At 43.9% G+C, this 21,931-nt stretch overlaps 1 protein-coding gene across 4 annotated transcripts in view; it reads left to right on the forward strand.

Annotated features, from left to right (window-relative positions):
- The window catches only part of LOC114876876 (protein slit), a 280,937-nt gene that overhangs the window by 113,095 nt on the left and 145,911 nt on the right, over positions 1 to 21,931 (forward strand). Inside the window, exon 1 of one of the 4 annotated variants that reach the window (XM_046286898.1) lies at positions 13,341 to 13,635. The exons of the other annotated variants lie outside the window; for them this stretch is intronic. The gene's annotated coding sequence lies outside the window, so the exon portion shown is untranslated. Of the gene's footprint in view, positions 1 to 13,340; positions 13,636 to 21,931 lie in introns of those variants that run through there. 4 annotated transcript variants of the gene reach the window in all.

Raw genomic sequence — 21,931 nt, forward strand, 5'->3', positions numbered from 1 at the left:
TTACCCTCTCTTTTTCATCGCACCCTCTCTCTGATTCCTCGAAATTAACACTTGTGACTTTGCTACATGATCTTTTACACCGGTAGATTTCATTCCATATAAAATATACCACGGTCGGTGTATTAAGATCGCATTGCCGGTGTGTTTCACGCGTGCATGCAAACGACACGCTCGCAAATTGCACGAGCAAACAGCCGACGGTGGGGAGTTATCAGTATTATCAGCAGCGTATACGGGGGCAATTAGTGGCGAGGTTCGAGTTAACCAGGGAAATTCTTTGAAAGTTAGGGCCGATTACCGATGACGTACGCGTCATGAATACTTAATCCCCGTCGGCGGGCGCGTGAAAGTAATTGCGCGTAATGAGCCCGGTCGAGTGTCGCGCGATAATCTCTGGAAAATCAGAATATCCTGTTATTAAGCAAATTACACCGGACTGGAATATCTGTATAGGAGCATCTCGCTGCTTTCTTTTCATACACTTTACAGAATTTCCCGACGCGTACGCGCTCGTTGGAATGCATACGACGTTTCTAATAACCGTCTCGAAGAGGAGTCGCGTGTTCGTGCATCCTCGCGAGGGAAAACAGCGTCGAAACGGGTCGGGTTTGCTGTCATCTTCGACAATCACGACCGCTCGCGTACGTGCAGCTCGGCAAATTTGCTCGGCCGAGTAACTCGGTCACGACGCGTGCTGGATGTTGAACAAACACCAGGGTAAACAACGCGGACGCGTGCTGAAGGGTCGTGAAAAGATGGTAAAACGCTGGACGCGACGAGATTTTCTCGTTTCCTTCGGCCGAGTTTACAGCCGGACATCGGGGATGTCTTCTAATTACTCGCCAGCGACGAAAGGCTCTTACTTTGTTTAATTAACGAAAGCAAAAATGTAGTGGTCGCTGGTTGAAATTCAGAAATTCAAGAGGAAAGTTCCTCCTCGGATTCCGCGGATTTGAAACAATTCAGAGGAACAATATCACCGCGGATTGTGAAACGAAAACGCGATCTTGTGTTCGCATTGTTAGTTGTGAAAGGGGGTTAAAAAAGAGGAAGCTCGGGGCGCAATTACGTAGGGGCTGGTAAAACAGAAATTTCCCGGTCAAAAAGCAACGATAAAAGGGTATAACAAGACCGGTGGGACGAAAGCAGAAGAAAAGCGTTCGAGAAAATGTGTCTGGCCGATAATCGGTGTCCAAGGTCTCGCACAAAACTCTCGTCGAGCAAACGCGGGGAGAATGCACAACAATGTAAACAATTATAAAGAAGGAAAAGGCAAAGAGGCCGGTTTATTGAAACACCGGTGGGCGCCGGTGAATATGTAGCCTTGTTTGCCATCGGGTTGCATAAACGAAAAAAGCGGATACCTTTGTCTGGAAGGCGAACAATAACACGGAACGTAGAGTTTTCCTTTGTTCGCGTTCGCCGGCGTTGTTCCTGCCGGTCGTTTAATTACTTTTTCACGACTGTCAATCCGACGAGAGTCGCGTTACGCTGATCCAATCTTGCGGGACTTTCCAGGGGTAGAAGCATCCCTTACGCGTTCGATTTCGAGTCGGCGAATTAGCCCGGTGGAATTTCACCCTCGGAAACCGCTGCGCGATCCTTCGAAAAGAGGTAGCGATTTCCATAACTCCGTTGGCAATCGTTATCAGAAACTCTGGGAGATCGGGATATTCGATGGCAAAAGTATCTTCCACCCCTGCTACCTGCGGTTGCGGTCAGGAACGATTCGAGGGAAAAAAAGAAAGAAGAGAAAAGGCAACTTTTCAACGGGTTTCCGCATTGCTCTGGCATTACCGCGACACGAACCAGCACAAAGTATTTCCATTACGAGTCGATGTATTTCAGCGGCGCATACCTCGCGCCACGATTTTGCCCCATTTGAATTGTAAACGGCGATTTTCCCTCCAGTTCGATCCTGTTAAAGAAGCCCGACGCGTTACTCATTTTCCTGTATATACGACGGTGCTTCGAGCGACGATTTCCTTCGCTCCATCGTTACAGGAACTCGATATTCCTTTACTTTATCGCGACACTTTTCTTTCCTTCTGCTCGAATGCTTGTTTCCGTTGTACAAGGGATTCCCTCGCGTTACAACTCGAGCGAAGCTTTTTTTATCGAGCGGTAAGTTCAATCCTCCTCCGTGTCTCCGTATTTCTTAAACGTCCGATTAAATCGGTCGGCACGTTACCATGAATCGTTTCGTGCATTTTGCCGATTAAAATCGTACCGTCTGACAAATTGTTCTCCTTTGCAAATTCGTTACAAATGTGTAGCGTATTATCGTTGCCAGAGTTCCTACGACTTCATAAATACCCGATTCTTTTAATTACTTTAATCAGTCCCGAGATACGAGGAATCAATTGTCAGATAGGGGGGACTCGTGTGAAATATCGAAAGCTTTCACGAACGAAAAGCTTTACAGCTTCCTGGAAGCGGCTCGGCGTTTCGAAATCAGAGCGCAAAACTCTGGACATTAATTCAGTCAGAGGGTTACAATTTAATGCCGCGATACATATCTGCAGGTCTAATGAATTCACTCTCATTACCATGGAACAATTTTCCTTTTATTATATTCCATGCCTTTTAACCTGACCGGGAATATTCAAAAAGCTTATTAAGCCTGGAGGGTGCTCGATTCTGGTAATCACATTTACAACTTTTCACCTTGCACTTGCTTGAAATTTAAATATTTACTTAAGAAATCAATGAGAAGGATCAAATAGAAAAACAATTACCAAATGCAATATCAACCCTTGGAGGGCGGATCAATTTCAATGTAATTTTGTAATAATCCTTTGGGGTGTATTTGAAATGTGACTTACATTTTTTAATACGATTCGAGGAAATCTTTTTCTCGTTTGAACGGAGCCGAAGCGTGAGACAATTGCTTTCTAGCCTATAAACGAGTCACGCGAAGGGAAGGAAAAACACTGGTACGTCGATCAAGCGGCTGTGTCTCATTAGCCTCTCAAATTCTCGTCTGAATTGGGTCAGGCGAAAACGCGACAAACGATCGGCGAACCTTCAGAAAGCCATAAAATTTTTCAGCCCGTCGTCTAACCCTATCTCGACGTTTTATGACGTAGCTTACGTGGCTGATTAGCTGTCACGCTCGTGCATTATAAACGTACGAATCTACATCTGATCTATGAATAATGCGGCCGTTGTTCGGCCTGATATCCGCTTCGTGCGCCGCGAATCGCGGCCAGAAACCGAACGTAACAATGGCGTGTTGTTTTTCTTCCTCCCGTCTCGATCTTTGAATTTCGCGAAGAAATTCGGCTGGATAAGAGAGGGTTGAAAAGAGGATTTGCGGAGTTGAACGCAACGCGTACCCGCGGACGGATATAAGCATTATCACGGCTTTATTGTTAACTACGTGCATGCATCGGTCGCAGAGAGAAGCATTGCCTGCCTTATCCGCTTCAGCGCCGCTCACGCGAGCTTCCGTTTCCTTCGCGACCGTACAATAATTATTATCTATTGTGGCCTACCTCTTTTCTCCCCTCCTAGCTCGGTGTTTCCTTTTTTCTGCCCGCTTTCTGTTCAATCCAACGCCGCTTACAAGTTAGTTGCATTAACGTTATCGGCGCCAAAGCGGGTAGGCAGCTTTTGAAAAACGTAAACCGGGGTCCGCAATCGCGACGAATCGTAGGGTACTAGCGGTATAGCCGTCGCATTCGCGATGGAAAAATTGACCCTGTTGTTAGCTTGATGTTTCATTTATGAGGGAAATAATGGCCGGGGAGATTACGGTGATCGTTGTACCGAACGAGTACTTTTGTACTGAAACGAATTAACCTTTTATGATTCAAGTATGAAATGAATGATTTTCAAAACGTTCAGAATTCTAACGCGATTTCGTGACATAAAGGTATTAGAAAAAATGACACTTGTCGTGCGTCAATTTAAAGCTTAATATTTGATGAAACTTTTCATTGATTATCTTAATACGAAATGGATGGTGCTTTGTTGAAGCAAACAATGAATCATTCGATACACCTTACCATTGCTCATTAACGGATATCCAATTTTCAATCATCGATCTAAATACCTAATTACCTTTCATTTAAAGACAGTTATTATCGTTTATCGATACATTTGTGTTGTAACGTTTATGATGTAGTTCAGTTCTGACAGGCTATTAGAATCGACTAAACACAGTGTGCATGATCTAGATTCAAGTGCCAGAAGCAATGATATAATCTGGATCTGTTAATGTATTGTATATCAAAGTGCAATTCAATGATGCAATCCAGTTTAGTATAGCATAGCTTGCTGAGTAATCCACGTCTGTAAGCTATCAAATGATCGGTATCAGTCTTCTATATAGTTCAGAATATTCAATTGGAAATGTAACAAAGCAGCCTGTGGTGAAAATTACTCTGCATCTTAATTAAGATCGTATCTATACCTGTTGTAATAAGATTTTGCTTAGCTCAATGCAAATATCACTAAATTTTCTGCGGGTATACCTAATTCACTCAGATTTCCTAGAGTCTCTGAAGAAATCTCTTTGACTGGAGTTTGAACTAATGTCGCTGGCAACGATATACCTTGCGCAACCTTCCGGTCCGCGTTCCCTCAAATTTTGGTAATTTCTCTTTGACCACGGGAGGAACGGCCGCAAATGGAGTGGCCAAAAGAGAAATGGTCGCAGGAGGACGGTATGCATTACCGAGTCCCCTCTAAACGTGATTTAAACCCGAGCTAAATGCGTCTTCCTTACCCCAAGACTTCTAATCACCTCAGTCCTCGTTACAGAATTTGCAATATCTACTCAGCATAAAGCTATCGATGGCTCGTACCTTTATTAAAGAAGGTAAAGGTATCAGCAATTCGATTAATTACATTTAATTAATTCATTTTTGTACACAGTTTTGCATAGCATTTGAAAATTGTTAAAATAAAAATGAAAAGTGATCTAAAATTAAATTTAAATTATCACGGTCGCTTTTCTTTTTTAATCTGTTACAAGCTTGTAAAAATATGAAAGATTTCATTTAATTATTTTAGTAACAATACGAGTGAATAAATTACCTGTTTAATAAAACGTCAGGGAAGAAGCGACGAACCGTGTTCGATTTCAACGAGACCGTAACTTCCGGGGTGCGAGCCTGTTTTCCTACCGTCATACCACGGCGTCTGATATTAGTTTTTACGAGCGGACCGGCACGACGCGGTGGCTAACCAGATTTTTCCCGAATTTTCCGCGGACGGCGAATTAACGTGGCGCAAGGATTAAATGTAAATAGAATTCGTAAAGCACGGTGAACGAAGGCGGCGCATTCAGCGAGAGCCGGCGACCGTGAAATATTCCTGGCGGCTTTTAAATTTACATCGTTAACGCGCGATGAGCAGCTTCCGGTGTAAGATTTTCGCGAAATCTCGACGCCCGAATAACCGGTGAAATTTTAACCGGCCGTTATTCGAAAATTATTTTCCGCGCCACGTCGAAATGAGAATTATGAAAAGACCGGACGAGTGTTTGTACACTTTCGACGATAAGTGTCGTACAAATTAATGGGACCTGTTGAAATTTTCGCTGTTCATTCGGGTTTTATGATATTTAGCGTACAATTCAGTGACAGATGATTTTTAATATTTGTTGCTTTTTATGATCGGTGAATTATTAACAGAATACAGGATTCATTAATTGAAATTTTGGAGGCGTTTCATGCCGAATTCTGTAAATTTCGAGGAGTGCTTTTATTCGGTCGGTTAACGAGGTCTTCCGGTAATGTTGATTTGAAATTTTAATGATCCACGCTGCAGCCTTCGGAAATGATGTCTGGAGAGAGTGGTTCAAAGATATTAAATCTGTCTTTCCAGAATTCTTCAGAAGAGATTTTTTCTTTGAAAGATATTCGTTTGCTTCATTTTAAATAAAAAAATCTTTATTTCTCTCTGTTAATCATTAAATATAATTCAGAAGTTCATACTATCTCGCGTTAAAAGGGCTTAAAATAATTCAACAAAATTTTTGTCCAACAATATTTTATTTTGTACAAGAAAATTAATGAATCCCATCATCAAACTCCCCAAGGATCAAAAGAACAAGAAGAGCCTTTCCTGACCCATTATCGTTAACCACATGACCCACAAACAAAGCCGAATTTCCACGGGTCTCCGATTCGACCCGAATTTGCGGTCGTTAACCAACCAAGGGGATGAAGAGCTCCCTCAGTCTTAGGCCGTTCGAGAGCGTAAATCCTAATTATTATTTAAATTCGCGTACCAAGCGAAAGTCGGGAAAGCATTCGAACGTGGATCCTTTCATGGCGGGGCGAAAGCCTCGGGACACCTTGGTCGTTTACGTCTGGGTCCTCGGGTGGCTGTTTTCAACTTTTCGGGCTCTCGGCCAACCGAAATACCCTTTCGAGGCTCGTCCTTGAACAGAAGGGGCTGGGGGCACCCTTTTTCGTAGACGCCCCAGGGCCGTTGAACGAACCTCTACGACTCCCTGACCGATGTAACGCGAGCGTGTGTTCGCTCGCGTGTAACTAATGGCGTCCCCGCAGGGCGGCCCTTCAGGATGCTTTTTGACCTGTCGAGTGCCGAATGACACCGCACGCAGCGCGATTAATAGCTTTGGTAATTGTGTCAGACTGAACCGGCCAGCGGAAACACTCGTTGGATCAATCAAAGTGGGCTGCATTGATTTTTCTTTTTATTCCTTTGTTTTTTTTGATCGAGCGTCGAACGGTGCTGTTGTTAACAAGTTCGCTGACGAATACGCTTTATCACGTCCCAACGTGAGTAGATTTACTATCGTGGTATGAATAAAATAAATAAGAAAGGCAAAAAACATTGTAATTGAGGTATCATTGGATTCGCTTTTTTCATCGGTAGAAAAAATGAATTTTCGGCGAGGAAAAAATACAATAGAAGATATTAGTACATTTTATTTTTGTTTTCATCCGGATGACGAACAGCCTTCAAAAAATTGTTCATGCAAAGCCCCGCTGTTTCCCTAATCGAGGTTTCATCGTTCGCTCCCCGGTCCCCTTGTACTTCCGTCTGTTCCCGTCCCCTCTCGCCGCGGCCACGAAATTGTGGCTCTTTCCGGTAGAATAATACATTCCTCATCGGGTCGAATTGTTTTCGTTCGTTCGCTTCGACCCTCTCTCGACGCGTTCGTTCTCTCGTTTCACGAGTTTCCCATAGGTCGGTTCACCGTGGCGGAATGAAAATTTTATTCGTTTGTCCGGCGGTTTTCATTAAATCCGCAGACACCTCTCGACACTGTCTGCGCCGTCTCTTTGAGGTCCGTCAAATATTTTCGTAATATAACGGATTATCGAACGCGTAAGTGTCATTCGTTGGCTCTTCTCTTTTCCACGGTGTCCGACAAAATATTATCAATTGTTTAAATTTATTTCGTTCAGGAAGTTCTTGAATTCTCTCGCCGCAGAGTTATCTTCATCGGAGAGCATTTCGCCACGTAAAATGGCAATTCATTCTCAATTCTCCAGTCACTGATGGATAATGAATGAACCATCGGGGGTGGAGAGTAAACGAAAAAAAGAAGTCAACGACACAACTCGCGGCGGTTTCATCAAACGACGACGAAGTACGGTCTCGTGAAACTTTAACCATCCCTCGCTGCGACGCCGTATTATCCGGTAATCGCGAGCAGCTATAGAGTCTCCGTTTCCTTCGGAATCGACATCAATTTTGCATCCCTGGGGCAAATCGAGGGCACTTTTTTCTCACGTGGTACCAAGGTTCCAAAAATCGAGAGAAAAGTTTCTCAGTCCAAATTCTATCAATGTCAAAAATCTAAGTTCCAATCGGGACGAAGGGAACAGGGACCAAGTACCATGCGTCGCCGACCCTCCGGTCGGACACTTCTATGAAAGAAAAGGTTTCTAATTTCTAAATTGCGAAACTGATAAAATATCGGATCGAAAATGCACGAATCGAGTAAAACTGAATGGCAAAAGAAATACCGTGGGAATTTCAAGAAAGTTGTCTGTCTCCGATCGTTCGATAAGGCTCGAACGTTGAAATTCTCGTGCAAGCTAACACAGAGAGCTACCTAGGCACACACTTAATTGCATTTCCTTACCTTTCCTTTCCATCGGGTTCGCCTATGACCCTCGGTCTGAGGGAACTACCGTTCGATCTTGTTGATGGTTAGCGGCTGGCAATGCCAAAGGTCGACGGTCTCACGACCTTTGAACCATTTCGTGTACGCTTTTTGCGTGCAGCCTGCTCGGCGTCGTACATGTCAATCATAAGAAGGGATTTGCGAGGAATTCCCTGGCCTCAATAACGGTACGAGGCTGTTGGACGAGCTTTCTCGACCGGCGATACATGTTCACCAGGGGAATGAGAATTCTTTGGCTGACGGCGGTTCGATAGGATTGAATATTTATGGCACACGAACCACGGATCTGTGATACTTAACTTTGCGACTTTCAAAATATTTCCATTAGACTCTGAACGCAGACAACAACGAAATCACCGAGGAAAATTATTTAAAATAAAAACCGTAAGGAATCATGTTGCTATATCGACAAAACAAGTTTCCTGGATCGACGGTAAACACCGTAAACCGCATCGCAACATGGTCGAAAAGAAGGAAAAACTTGGAAGAAACTGATCGCATTTTTCCACGTCGCTTGTAGCCATCCCCGTGATCGTATTTGCAAATTTTCGCCAGATTCAGCCAAAAAGTGTTGGAAAAAGGGGAACGATCCATCACGGGAAGACGAGCACTCAGCAAGAAACTGGCAACGTCCTTTTCGAGCTTCATGCTCGCGAAAACGAGCGTTGCATGGAAAGAAACGACCAACGACGAGGAACGGGGACGCGTGCAGAGACGTTTTACCGCGTTTTACGTGGCGCGATAAAAACAGGACGGCGGACAGGACACGACGTAATATTCGGCTACTCGTGAGAGTCGCTGGAATTCCGAGGGAATTTCTTCCAGTCAGGTCAGCGACGAATTCCTCGCCGAGCTACGATGGAGTCTCGAAACAGCGGGGAATTGTTAACGCGTTATTCTCGTTGCAACTGCGCCGGAAGTTGGCCAGGGACCTCGAGCTGGAAACGTCGAAGTTGATTCTATCGCGTCAGGTGTGTAATGCAATCGCGGTAATTCTTCTGGGAATTCCTTTCAACCTCGTTTCGATTCACCGTGGAATTTAATTGAAAGAACGAACATATTATTTCTTTCTTATTTAACCGTGTCATGTTAGCTCTAAAATGGTTACGTGTACACGAGCGTTTCTCGGAAGAGGAATCAATGGAGAGCATACATAAATGAAGGTTGAAAAGTTGGTAGCCTCTGCCAATCAGAATCTTTACCTAAAACCTGTAATCATGGAAGTTAAAGTTGACGTGCAGGTTGTTATAGACGTGCAGAAAACGCCAAGTCACGCGTTAACTATGGCGTGCGAGGTCTGAAGGAACACGTGAAAGTGTGACTGAGTGATTGGCGTGAACTTGGACGTGGTAAAAATCACCGGACTAATGAAGTTCGCGATAATTCGTAAAGCGGGAATTAAAGTTAATTAAGAAATTATTCAATTTCGAAAGAACAAGGAAATAAGCCAGCTCAATTGTTCAATTTAAAACCACGCTGTATATCGTTTCCATCGACAACCTTTTCCCCCGAAGAAAGAACGCAGAAAGTGGAAAAGGAAAATATTGAAACGCACCTCTCGCAATTTCCCGACTGTACTCGCTTTTCCATATTTCACAAAAGCACCCTTGCTTGGCCTTGCAAGCTCCTCGGCCATTGGCCGTGCTGCGTTGGAATTCGTCGGACAGTTCCAGCTGCACCCCCTCTTGAATATTATATTCGAGTAATACAGCGAATGGAGGAGGAGGAGGTCGCTGTAGGAATATAGGTATTACTCACGGCAACGGGACAAGAAGCAGCACGGCGCCGCGTGAAACGGAAAGCGATACGGTCGTGTGCAACGGGGGTGGTTGGTCGGACGAGTTGGATAAGGGGGTGGCACCGGTAGAAGGAGAAAGTAAAGTGGTTCTTGCAATAAGGGTGAGACCGAGCATGTGCCGTCGCCTACGGTCTAACGGGTGATTCACCTTGCTGGACAGGTTCCAGTTTTTTTTTTAAATCTTTTTTGAAGCTAATTATTAATTTCAAAAAATTCCATCAAATAATTTGATTAAAATTTAATCAACGAATCTGTTTAAATTGTGAAAAAGATTGACTGATGAAGGACAGTGGAAAGGTAGCAGTAAAAGAAAGCGAGGTTTTAGAAATCAGTATTTATTTCAATTATCCCATTTTACAAAAAGTTTCAAAAATCACCCAAGTTGTCTTAAAAAAAGATTGAACACCCTTTTCGTTCGAAAGCCCATTGTTCTAAAAGTAACCAACTTTCATCGCATTATTTTCTCCCTTCGATGAAACATTCCTCGACTCAGGCATAAATGAAAGCAAAAGTCAAAGAGACGCTTCCGCTGTTACGCCCCGTAGACATCCTGACCATGCCTGGAACAATTAAAAAGATAACTCAAGACAGCTTCAATCTTGGCTCCGGTAAAAGGAGCAGCCCCGTCTCCAGGCAATCGGCTGCACCCTACGTGCCACCGCTGAAAATGAAACACTCTCATCCCCTAACTTCCTGAGGAAGGACGAACAGAAAATCCTGCGATATTGTTTCCACCACTTTCACCGTACTTTCTCCTTTTCCTTCGGGCCGAGCACTCGTGGTCGGCGTCTCTCATAAGCAGCCCTTCTCCGCTTTTATTGCTACCGTGATCTTTTCCTTTATTACCCACCGACCGGAAACTACGCCCTTTATGAATGCAATTATCCGAGGAGCAGCTTGGTCTCGCAACGTCTCGCGAACCACGCCTTTTCTTTTCTCATCCACGAATTCTCTTGCACAGGCGACGAAGCTTTTTTTTTGCGGATCCACGCTTGTCAAAGCGCGGCGTTCTTACGCCGTTCGGTAATTTAAAGGGATGCTCGGCCGGCCATGAGAACCGGAGAAAAAGGTAATGGCGTGTAATGTAACTTTGCGACTGTCCGACGCTCGGCTCTTCGCGTGGGAGGCGGTGAGATACGCGCGGACCTCGTGAATTGTTCCCTGTCAGGGAATCCGCGAGCGGAATTAACGCGGAAGAGGCTCGGGAACGCCATGGAAATGGGAAATTATACGTTGAAAGTTGGATTAGGTTGATCAGAATGGACCGTCTGCCCTTTCGGACAAGGGACGGTAATTTTCCTTTAAATTATATTCGAGAATTTTTTAAAAGGTTTCGTAAAAACTTTCTCGTGGTTTCGCAACTCCGTGTTCCTGTCGTCGGAATAAAATCGTTGGAATTTCTTTTTATTCCCGGCGTCATTGACGGGGAGTAAAGTGAAATCAAGCGTTCGCGTAGACAGCGTTCAAAGAGTCCCGTGTTTCCATCGAACAAGCACGCAAGATCGCCGGTCGAACGTCATCGATAACGCGCCTGGTACAAGCTTCACAAGCATGTCGACGTTTCTCACTTTGAAGCTGCAATGCATGCCTCGGCTGGTGCAACTGCAAACATTCGAGCAACACGTAAGACGTCGGCCTTTCGTCGACATCAAAGCGATGGGGGAACATGTGTGTACCTGCAAACAACGTGGCAAAAGCCTGGCGCGAAACGTGTTCACGAATCTCGTTACTATGATCGCCGTTTGTTGATATTACAGATCGAAATATCATGGCAAATGTTTCTGCGTTTGCCGTTTACGTTTAGACGCCGAAAGGAAAATTTAAAATTACCTACACACCAAGGTTCTTAACGAAAGGTTGCAATTACAAGGCGTTACCGGTTCTTCTTCAAACCCCTGTCGTTCCGTTGTCCCTTCGTTATTTAGCCGGTCGTTAATTAGGCCTTCTCTGTGTTCCATTAAGGCATCGGTACCGGGGCGATGGAACATCCTCGGGGCCGAAATCGGCCTTTAATAACGGCTCACCCTTTTCTTGGGACAATCGTGGCCGGGGAATCATTCCGAAAGTTGCCCTTTGAAGTGGATCCCGCGACGAGGGTGGCTTCGCTTCCTTAGCGAGAACCAGGGCCCTTCAAAGAGATCGCGATTGCTGACAGGTGCACGATAAATTGGCTCAGCGCCGTAATAAGCGGTAAGTCGCCGGTGCCCCGAGGCTGGGACAAGATACTTTTCTGCCGGTGACGTCGTAAATCGTTCCTCGAAACAACGTGCAATTTCGACACGTCGTAAATCGCTGACGCTCTTTTTTCCACCAATTTTTGTTTTTTATTTTCTCTATTTTTTTTTTTTTAAATCGATCGGTTGATTGAAGCAGTTGAGGCAGAGAGCGTGGCACGAAGCGTTTAATTGATAGAGGGACATTTTGATGGAGATTGGTGGGCAATTCGTGAACGGTCGTAGATCTTTGGTGTTTTGTTCCGTCGGATCAAATAAGTTTTCGAATTTTAGCCGGTTATAGGTGACCCTTAAGTGGGTTAATAAATATGATTTTATGATATTTGGATAACAAAAGAGAAAATGGGGTTGATTCGAAACAGATTTACCGGAGAAACAATGCGTTCCCTTGGTACTGGGACATTCCGATGGAGATTGATGAATGGCTGGTGGAATTTTGAGGATTAGAGGGGGACAGAATTGGGTCATGCAATCGATAGTGTGACGTTTCAATAAGAACTGATGGTTAATGGTTTGTAGAACCGAAAGGATTAATGGAGATCTGTTTCACAAAGACTCTGTCAAGATTTAGAGGAAGTCGTTATTTCTTTTCGGAGGTATTTGATCATTAATTTTCAAATATTCGATTGATTAACCATTTTTATTCAACTTTCATCGGGTATACAAAGATTTTAACAGATATACAATTCGATCTTATGTCAGATTTGTGTATCATTAAACGAAACCATACAGGATGTCAACTCCTACGCGTCGTAAATCAGGATTTTTGATTGATCACTGTTAAGAGAACTATCCAGGGACGCGTTGCGAAATTTCAACAGAAACTGTCAACAGACACGTGTAGACAGAGTATTTCATGTCCCTCTATTCATCATGGAATGAAAAAATTCCTCTGAAAAGTAAATTTTTCATCCGTGTATTCTGTCGCAAAAATTATATATCTCTACTGATTTAATACGCACAAATTATTATAGAGAAACAGGAATAATTTTTATTTATTTAAATCATACGTGATACATAATAAGGAGTGATAATGAACGGAAAATTTGTAATAAGACACACGAATAGTTCGCAGTAGAAGGTATACACGCAGGTGTAAACAAACAGTAGTAGCAGAGATGCGCGAGCATGTGTATCGTGCGTCGTGTTCGTGTTGAGTGCTTCAGTATCATTGATATCATTGTGCCGGAGACATGTGTCTATGTTAAGACGGTACGCGAAGTAATGGTCGTTGAAAAATCGCTCTCGTGTTTTGGAGAACGAGAAAATATCAATTCGGCGGTGATATTTATTAATGGTATAGCATATCCGTGATATTGTGTCAGTGTGGTGGAACTTTGAAGTGTATCCCGGTAGAAAGAAGGAATCAAAACGTTTGACAGCTCGATGCGAATCGTGCAATTTAGTTAGTTCAGTAAGTGCTAAGCAGTTCATCTTGGGGAAAGAATCCACCTATTCAGGAAAAGAATGTCAGCCTATTTTCAAGAGTAAGTACATTGAATTAAGACACAATTAGTGTTAAAAGAAGGTGTCTGCGTAAGGGTTAATTATTGCTTGGAATATTTTTATGAGAGAATAGAATAGAATTTTATGCTGAGAGAATAGTATTAAATATCTTACGATTTATTACTGCGATAAATATACCGAATATCGTCAATAAAAATAAAAAAGAGCGAAGATCGAAGGCGAGAGCCCTGAGGTACGCCACAGGTAACCAAAATTGATCTCGAAATACAGTTACGATATTTAACTCGTTGATAATGGTTAATAATGCTGTGAAACAATGCTTTCGTTTCGCAGATTCTCGAAAACGCTTGTTATTATGGGTTGAAAACGACGTCGCGTAATATCTTTGGAAAGCAGCGGAGATAAACGATTTGTCGCGCAATAAAGCAGACGTTGACCGCCATTAGCGGCACGGTAGCGTGGCTGGATCCGTAATTTCGGGGTTGATTAAGTCAGTCATGTATGCTCGTTGAAACGCGAGCGCAACCGACCGCGTCACGTCGTATTTGGCAAAGTAAAACTCGATTACTCTAGCTGTTGTTTGCGCCGGTGCTAGAGCCGTCTCTAACACCCATCGCCTGCAAAATATTTGAAACCATGGTAAACGATACCGAAAATCTATCCTCTGTTTTCTAGAATAATTATAATTTATTCTAATTTAAAATTAGAAATCATTTTTCTAAGTAACTCCTGTGAAATTTTAATAATCGTATTTTAGTTCGATCGAAACGTGTAAGGGATCTAATAACTGCATCGTCGCGACGCAATGCGTCGATGGCTTCCTGTCCCATGACGGAGTTTGTTTTTTAATTAAAAATCTGCCAGATCCGCGACGAAAGTACCGTCATCTCGCGTGACAACTGGCGCCGGGACGCGCGTCTCGTCATCGCTATGCAAAACGCGAGTTCGATTTTGCCTTCGTAAATAAATATCTCGCACGAAATGGCTGCGAACCGCCGGGGGGTGGCACGCGGGGGGAGGATTTTAATCGGCAGAGAAAGAAACAAACGCGAGGGATGTGCGATATAGTTTTTTTTTTTATCCATCTGGCGCACAGGGTAATCTGCCTCCATTCTCTCGTTTTCCAGGAAAAAATGTCAGTTTTTCCATATTTTTTTCTCTTTTGATCGCTCGACCTGCTGAATAATATTTCAGGTGTATTGATTGATTATTCGAAGTTCAATTTTTTAGTATTCAGTATCATCGAAGGTAAACGAAATTCATTGAGACGTTGAAAAGAAAATGCGATATTTAATTATGAACGAATCTTTCGGTTCTTTTTTTTTTTTTTTCAAAATCCATGCTCGGTGCAGCAGTGGGTTCGTGGTTACTGACACGTGGTTGTGTAACCCGATGCGTTGTCAAGAACAGCTTTCGAACGCTCTCAATTTTTTTACAACCACGTGCCTCGCAACCCCTGCTGATGGACAGCCAGTCAAAACAATCAACGCTTAGAACATATGTGCTCGAAACACTTCACTTCCCATTGTGATCACTTAACACAGTTACCAAAAAAAGCTCTTGACAGTCGAGTTTGTGGTTAACGCTACTGTCGAGTACAAAGTAACCGATGTTTTATAAAAAAAAAGAATCGATTTCTATCTAAAACTCTCGATGTGTCATTTGATTTGCAATCAAGTATCTTGAAATTTAATTTCAAAACTTCCGTGTCTATTAATTACAAAACGACATCGTTCTTTTAATTTATATTTTCTGTAAGAAAAAATTCAAGCAGATTATAAAGTATTATAACACCGAAAGTTACGAAAGTTTGTTTAAAAAACTGCAACGAAAATCCTCGACTTTAATCCACGAACGCTGCGCAGAAAATGAAAAAAGGAAAACTGAAAGACTACTTTTGTACGGACAGTATGATGCATCTAGTAATTTTTAACGGCTCGAAATCGCCGAGTAATCCGCTAAATCCGTGATTTATATACACGGTGAGCGCAACACGTGTTAACAAGTTGTACACGCGCGTGTAACACGTTTAACACAGCGCGCTTTAGCGTCACGATTCGAAGCCGTGGCTGCGGGAACGAGAAAAACCGGAAAAGCGAGCGTGGCTGGGACAAGGAAGCGAAAACTTCCGGGTTAATACTCTGCAAACTCGAACTCGAAGGGTTGGAAAGAGATAAATGAAACAATTTAAAACTAAGTTACTCGTCGGTTGACTTTTTCACGTTGGTACAAGGTTTTTCTTTTTTGCCAATCGTTGAAACCTCTTTCGAACGGGACACAATCTCAGCGAAAGGGTTAAATCCATAATTAGTCGCGAGAATACGGTTAGAGGTGGGGTGGAAAGGACAAAAGCACGGTCCGAGGTGAATTACAACGTCTCGAAGGTAGCCTCTGGCACGGTTACAATGGATCAGCCTCGGATTAACGACGACCAGAGGCCAGCAGGGATATGGAAAGAGGCCGGGACGCGTGTTGATTCCGGAAACGAGTCCCCCGGTCGCGTCTAATGGACGCGACGCGGCCTTCCGCATTAGCTAGAAACAATCGCATTGTTTTTCTCACAATGCCGACGCCGTCGTGCATTCTGCGGTCCAGACCAACGACACAGACTGAAAATGGTCCGCGCGTGTTCAAGATACGCGAGACACGGGGGATGATAACGTCGCGTCGCGATGAGACATCGTACACAACCGAGCGAGTTGCTTTTTCAAACTCTTCAGAGTCTTTCCACGTCGTTTCAAGCTACGTTGGAGCGTTTCTCTTCATTCGAGGTGCTCTTCCAGTGTTTTGAAGTGCGATAAAAAGATTCGATAATGGCTGTTGAAATTGGAGTAGACGAAGGAATTTCTGGAAAATTGTTGAAATAGTAGTAGAGAAAAGGGTTTGAAATATTTCAAAGAACAAATTTTCTTCAGCTCTGAAAATGATAAACTTTCTATGCGAATACGAGAGGGTCGTTTCATTTCGACGAAATGTCCTCGGCCAGTGCTGCCAACCGACACTCTCCAGCCAGCACGTCTCATCTCTCCGCAGAAATCTCATTTCAATCGACTCGTTCTTCCAGAGCGGTTCGTCGATGCCACGATAATACTGTCTGGACCCTTTCGTCCACCAGTCATTACGTTTCTTCTGCACCGGCTCTCTATTAAATGCCCGGGTATAAAATTGTAGGTTATGGTCGAACCATTACTCAGACGTCCGCTACAGAAAGGAGAGAGACGAAGGGGGTAAGAGAGAGGGCCGGAGGATCGCTGAATGAAATGAGTTTCGGTCGTATTTAAGGTCGTGCAAGTACCAATCCCGTTCTTCCAGTTCCAGGACCGGGTCTGCACGCGAGCGTGTGCGTGAACGCGCGACCGAACGAAATCGGTTGGCTGGTTATAAATTGCCATAGGCGTACGGTCATTCAGCAAAAGCCTCAAGGTCCTCGCGGTCCTTGGATGCATCTCGATGCAGGCCAGAGATTGCAACTCGGCTGCAGCGCCAATTAGAGGCCCGCTGCGTTCTACCAGTTGTCGATGACAATTAGGAGGATAAATTTGGTACCATCGATTACGGGAATGAGCTCTTTGAACGGTGATTAGGGATTTTGTTCGTTAACAAACGTTAAACAGCAAGGAATTAAGTTTTTATTGCAGTTTACTTATAGAAAGTCTGAACCTTTGAATGGCGGACCATGGAGAGAGGCCTAATTTTAATACAAGCCTTTGATTATTATTGATTCGTTTCTAACGCGGTTAAATGGAACGTAGTTTCGATATCTATTCGAATGAATCTTGTTGAAAATTTTCAGTATTTTTCGGTAGTTTATCGAGCAGTAAAAGAACATCGACGATTACACGATCGTCGGGAAATCGCGCGTTAAAATTCGTTAATCGTTCGCGTAAGCTGGCGAGCAACGGGAACGCTTTCATCCGACGCTCAAAGCTCTAATTTCAACGCCATTGTCTCGCGCTTTATATCCTCGCGATCGCGCGCTAAACGCGAGATTACTTCCGAAACGTGAAATATCGCGCGGCTCACCTGTTGCGCGCTGGTCCGCAAGATTTTATTCCGAACAACCGAGGAGAATGTTGTTTAATGATCCAACGCCGGTGAAAATAATGTTTGCCGATCCGCGATCCTTTGAAACACGCCACGTACCTCGAAATTTCGGTACCCGACGGAAATACACTCGCGTCGGCAATTAACAGAGTCGCGTTTATCACATTTCACGGTTATCGTGAAAACCTTCCAGCAATTCGAGAGGATTTAACAGATTTATGGGTTGATTCATTTTCGAGAGTCAAACAAGCGTTGGAACACGTTTGAATATTTTTATTGCTCGTAAAATTTGACTTCGACAGATAGTTATACAGGACTAAACCCTTTGAACCCATTTCAAACAAAGTAACATTAACGAGTAGCCACTGTAGCCACTAATTGGCCATCAATTTTAAAACCAGCAATTAAGGCCCCAACATAGGGACATACAAATGGGGTTTTGGTTTTAGTCTCGGTGATTAGCCACTTTGAATTCTTCTATTCAAAATATTTCTTGATTTAACGAGGGTGAATTAACCCTCGGACTTCAATATTAATAGCAATCAAAATAATCAATCATTTGTCTGCTTGTTAATAATTGATAGGGTTGATTGTATTAACTAGTGGAGATATCCAGGTGTATTGATTGATGACGTTAGTCAGTCTGTTAACTGTTGGAGCTAATTAGTTCAGTCGCATCTTGATTCAGAGAGTTTCGATTGAATCCACTGGTCCAATTATACAAACTAACAAACAATAATAGTGATTGATCGAATTAGATACTTGGTGTTCGAACTGGCTCTTCTAGAAATATTGTTTCATAACAAACGACAGATTTCTACGAAAACTCCTGTTTCGTTCATGTATTTGTAACACAGCAATCAATAAAAACATATTCTTAGAAGATACTACGTGTTCCTAATAAGAACACACACATAAAGTAAAGGTTAATACGCTGGAAGCTTAAAGGTAGCCTCCAGCGACGTGGCTGTTTGACTTGGCAACCGATGCCCGTTGAAACATTAATATATTCCTCCAATCTTTCTCGTGCTCGTCCGGAGCGAAGCTTGATAAATAACTCAAGAAAAGTCAACCTTTCCATCGCGATCCAAAATGACGCCTGTCCGAACGTCATCGAACGACGACGGAGAGAGCTCTCGGACGTCGGACAATGAATATTTATCGTTCCTTCGGGAAATGTTTCCTCGCAACGTGGCCCTCGGAACCCGTCGCTATTTCAAGTCTGCCCAATATCTCAGCACGTAGACGGGGAACACGCGTTTCTCGTTAAAAATTCCCCTCCGTGTGTTGGTTCCGCGAGGATTCGCACCTGTTCCCCGAGCCGGACGTTTATTTTCGGGCATGGACGTCTAGCGTGGAAAGGAAACGCGGCCATTGTCTACAAACTAAAGGACTCTGGCTTCTCTCTACCTATACAGACGAGAAGAAGACACGTACGATATAACTACCGGCACCTGGCGCATAAAGTGCTGCACCGCATACGTTATGAGGGACTGCGGCTCCGCATGCACCACCCGGTGACGTTCACGATTCTGGAGTAGCCTTTCTTTATCTTCGATGACTTCGAGCCGGACATTTGTCTTAAAATTTAATTGAATCTCGTTTAACCTTTCCACCTAGCCGGTACAGACCCATTGAAATCGGTAACGCATTATCACCCCATCGAATTCGAGCACGCCATCGAGTACCTCTCCATTGTCAGACGATCATGAAACAATTATCCTCGTTGACTCATCAGCGATTCATAGGTCCGTTTGGTTCTCCACGATGAGACAGGTGCACACACCGTTTAGTCCGATCTCGTGTAGAATCGTTCGTCCGACTCCCTGCACAGAAGCTACCCTCGACACGGAAGAACATCCGCTCGTACACGCCTGTGAAACTCACGCGTGCGCGTGTGTCTGTGTGTACGCGCATGGACCAAAGACAATCACGGCGAAACCCTTTGGGCCAATATTGACGCAGCCTGCTATCGCAATAATGGACAGACGCGTAGGGATAACGCGATGCCGCGTATATTACGCTCGCGCCTCTGTTTAGACAGTTGCACGTGTATGCACGCCATTGCTGGACACAGGCTCGTGGACCGTGGTCTAAGGACCCTCTTTGGCCCTCCCTTTCCACGTTGGGCTCGTTTCCACACTAGCTGCACGCTTTCGTTCGATCCGTTGAAGGGTTCACGGGATTTGTTTGCCGCCTCGGAGATCTTTCGAACAACGATCCAACCCTGGCTGTCTTAACGGTAAATGGGATTTTCGTGTTGACGAGAGATGGACGCCTTTTGTCGCGCGACGCAGCCGGCCCTGGATCCGGGGGGAAATGTTTATTCGCGAGATGCTTGTTGTTCCGGTTACTTTAGCTGGATCCTAGGGTAGCCGTGATATGGGATGCTGGTATGAACAGGGAAACGAGTGTTCCTTGTTTGGCGTTAAGGAGGATATGGCTTTGTGGGTCATATCGATCTTTTCATTCCAGAAATAGATGGTTTCTTGATATTTTATAATTATCTTTCTTTGGTCCATTCGCAAAACGCGACAACTTGTTGCAAGTTCACAGGTATTTTCTAAGACGCGATTAAATTCGACCGATTTAATCCTGGCACCCAAGGCTCAGGTAGATTACAGAGCTAATGGAAGATGACGTTGTAGAACACAACGGGCTTCCGGAAGATAAATCTTAGGTAGAGGAAAATAAATCATCATTCGTAGAAAATTGAATCTCCATCCCCTCGCATCGAACGTTCATTACGAAGTACATACAGTTCCTTTCATCTTCTAATGATTCAACTGAAAGATAGCGTTTCAGACCTTTAGAAAATTTATTCGAATAAATTTACTAAAAGATGACGGAGAGGTACGTTGAAATTTCTTCGAGTTTTCAACGAGATATTCGCGAAACTTTTTGAAAACTCTTATCTTCCGTCGCTAGTCACCCCCGTGACAGAGAAACGCGGGCAGAGTATTCTTTACGACCCCCCGGAGAACAAGATACCGGCACGCGACGAATTTACCGTTCATCCGCGAAAGTGGATTCAAATGGGATAAGCAGTCGTCAAAGCAGATCTGTTGTAATCACGGTAGACAAAGGAGAGCGTCGAATGACGAACGAGCCAAGGATCCCTTGCCTCGGTTTCTCTGCTCGTTTATCTTTATACCGGGACACGGCTGCCGTGTTTCAATAGTAAACCCGCGTATTTCACTTTTATCTTGCCTGGCTCCCTCGCCGAACCAGAGAACCGTCGACTCTTCCACCGTGAAATATGAATTTGTTTTTGAGGACCACCGGCACTTCCCCTTTTCCGCGTTACCGCTGCACCTTTAGCCGCTCCTTTGGGATTCTCCATCATCAATCGAAACTGTCTCCTTTAATTGTCATCGTTTTTGTTCGTTCGCCTCCTCGGAGGGTAGTTTCTGGTCTAGCAGAGTGTTACGAAATTTCAGGAGCGAGTATAATTACAAATGGTACAGCGCATCCCTCTTCCAATTACACTTAGATATTTTCAAGCTACCAGTAAATACGTAAATGGCTGGCAGCCACCATTTCATCGCGGAACAGCGAGTGTTTCATTTCCGATTAACTTTCATCAAAAAAGCATTTCCACCCTTTTGAAACGATGCTCGCATCAATCCTACCGGCTATTTTGTGCGTGCAGCTAGTTACTTAACGCCGCGTGCTCCTCTCGGCAGGGGGGCAGCGCGAGGGGGTTGCCTCGAGTAACTTTACGACGACGTTGTTTTAATTAGCTGCAGGCGCAATTAGTTCGGTTTAATTCGACGCCGTTTCGCAGCTCGAGACGACGCGCCCCCTTAATTGGAGAGCCCCAAATAATTGGCCTCCGATCAATTCCGTCGATCTAATTAATCGGCCGGACGTCGGATTTTTGATTCCGCCACCAGTTCCTTCGCTTCACGGGGGAGGAGCGTTCATGAAGTCGAGAAATAATTAAGGGAAGAATCACCCTGCTGTCTTTTCATCAAACCTGGTTCTCGTTCACGTGATCGGAAATAAAATTGCTACTTTCCTTTTTTCAGCTTTTATTGAAAAATTTCCTTGGGGTAGATTTTATTTTTCGAAAAGGTTTATTAAAATTTTCAAATCAGGAAATTCTTTGTGAATTGTCCAAAGTCTAATTTAAAGTACACAATGTGTTCATAAAGAAAATTGCTTTCTGAAACGGCGTATATTTACCAAGTTTTAGCAATCTATATTTCCATAAGATGCTCGGAAGCGAAGCATCTGACTTTCCATTGCCGGTGTCCCGGATCTGAAACT

This window comes from Osmia bicornis, chromosome 8 (genome assembly GCF_907164935.1).
Source record: "Osmia bicornis bicornis chromosome 8, iOsmBic2.1, whole genome shotgun sequence".
Taxonomy (NCBI): domain Eukaryota; kingdom Metazoa; phylum Arthropoda; class Insecta; order Hymenoptera; family Megachilidae; genus Osmia; species Osmia bicornis.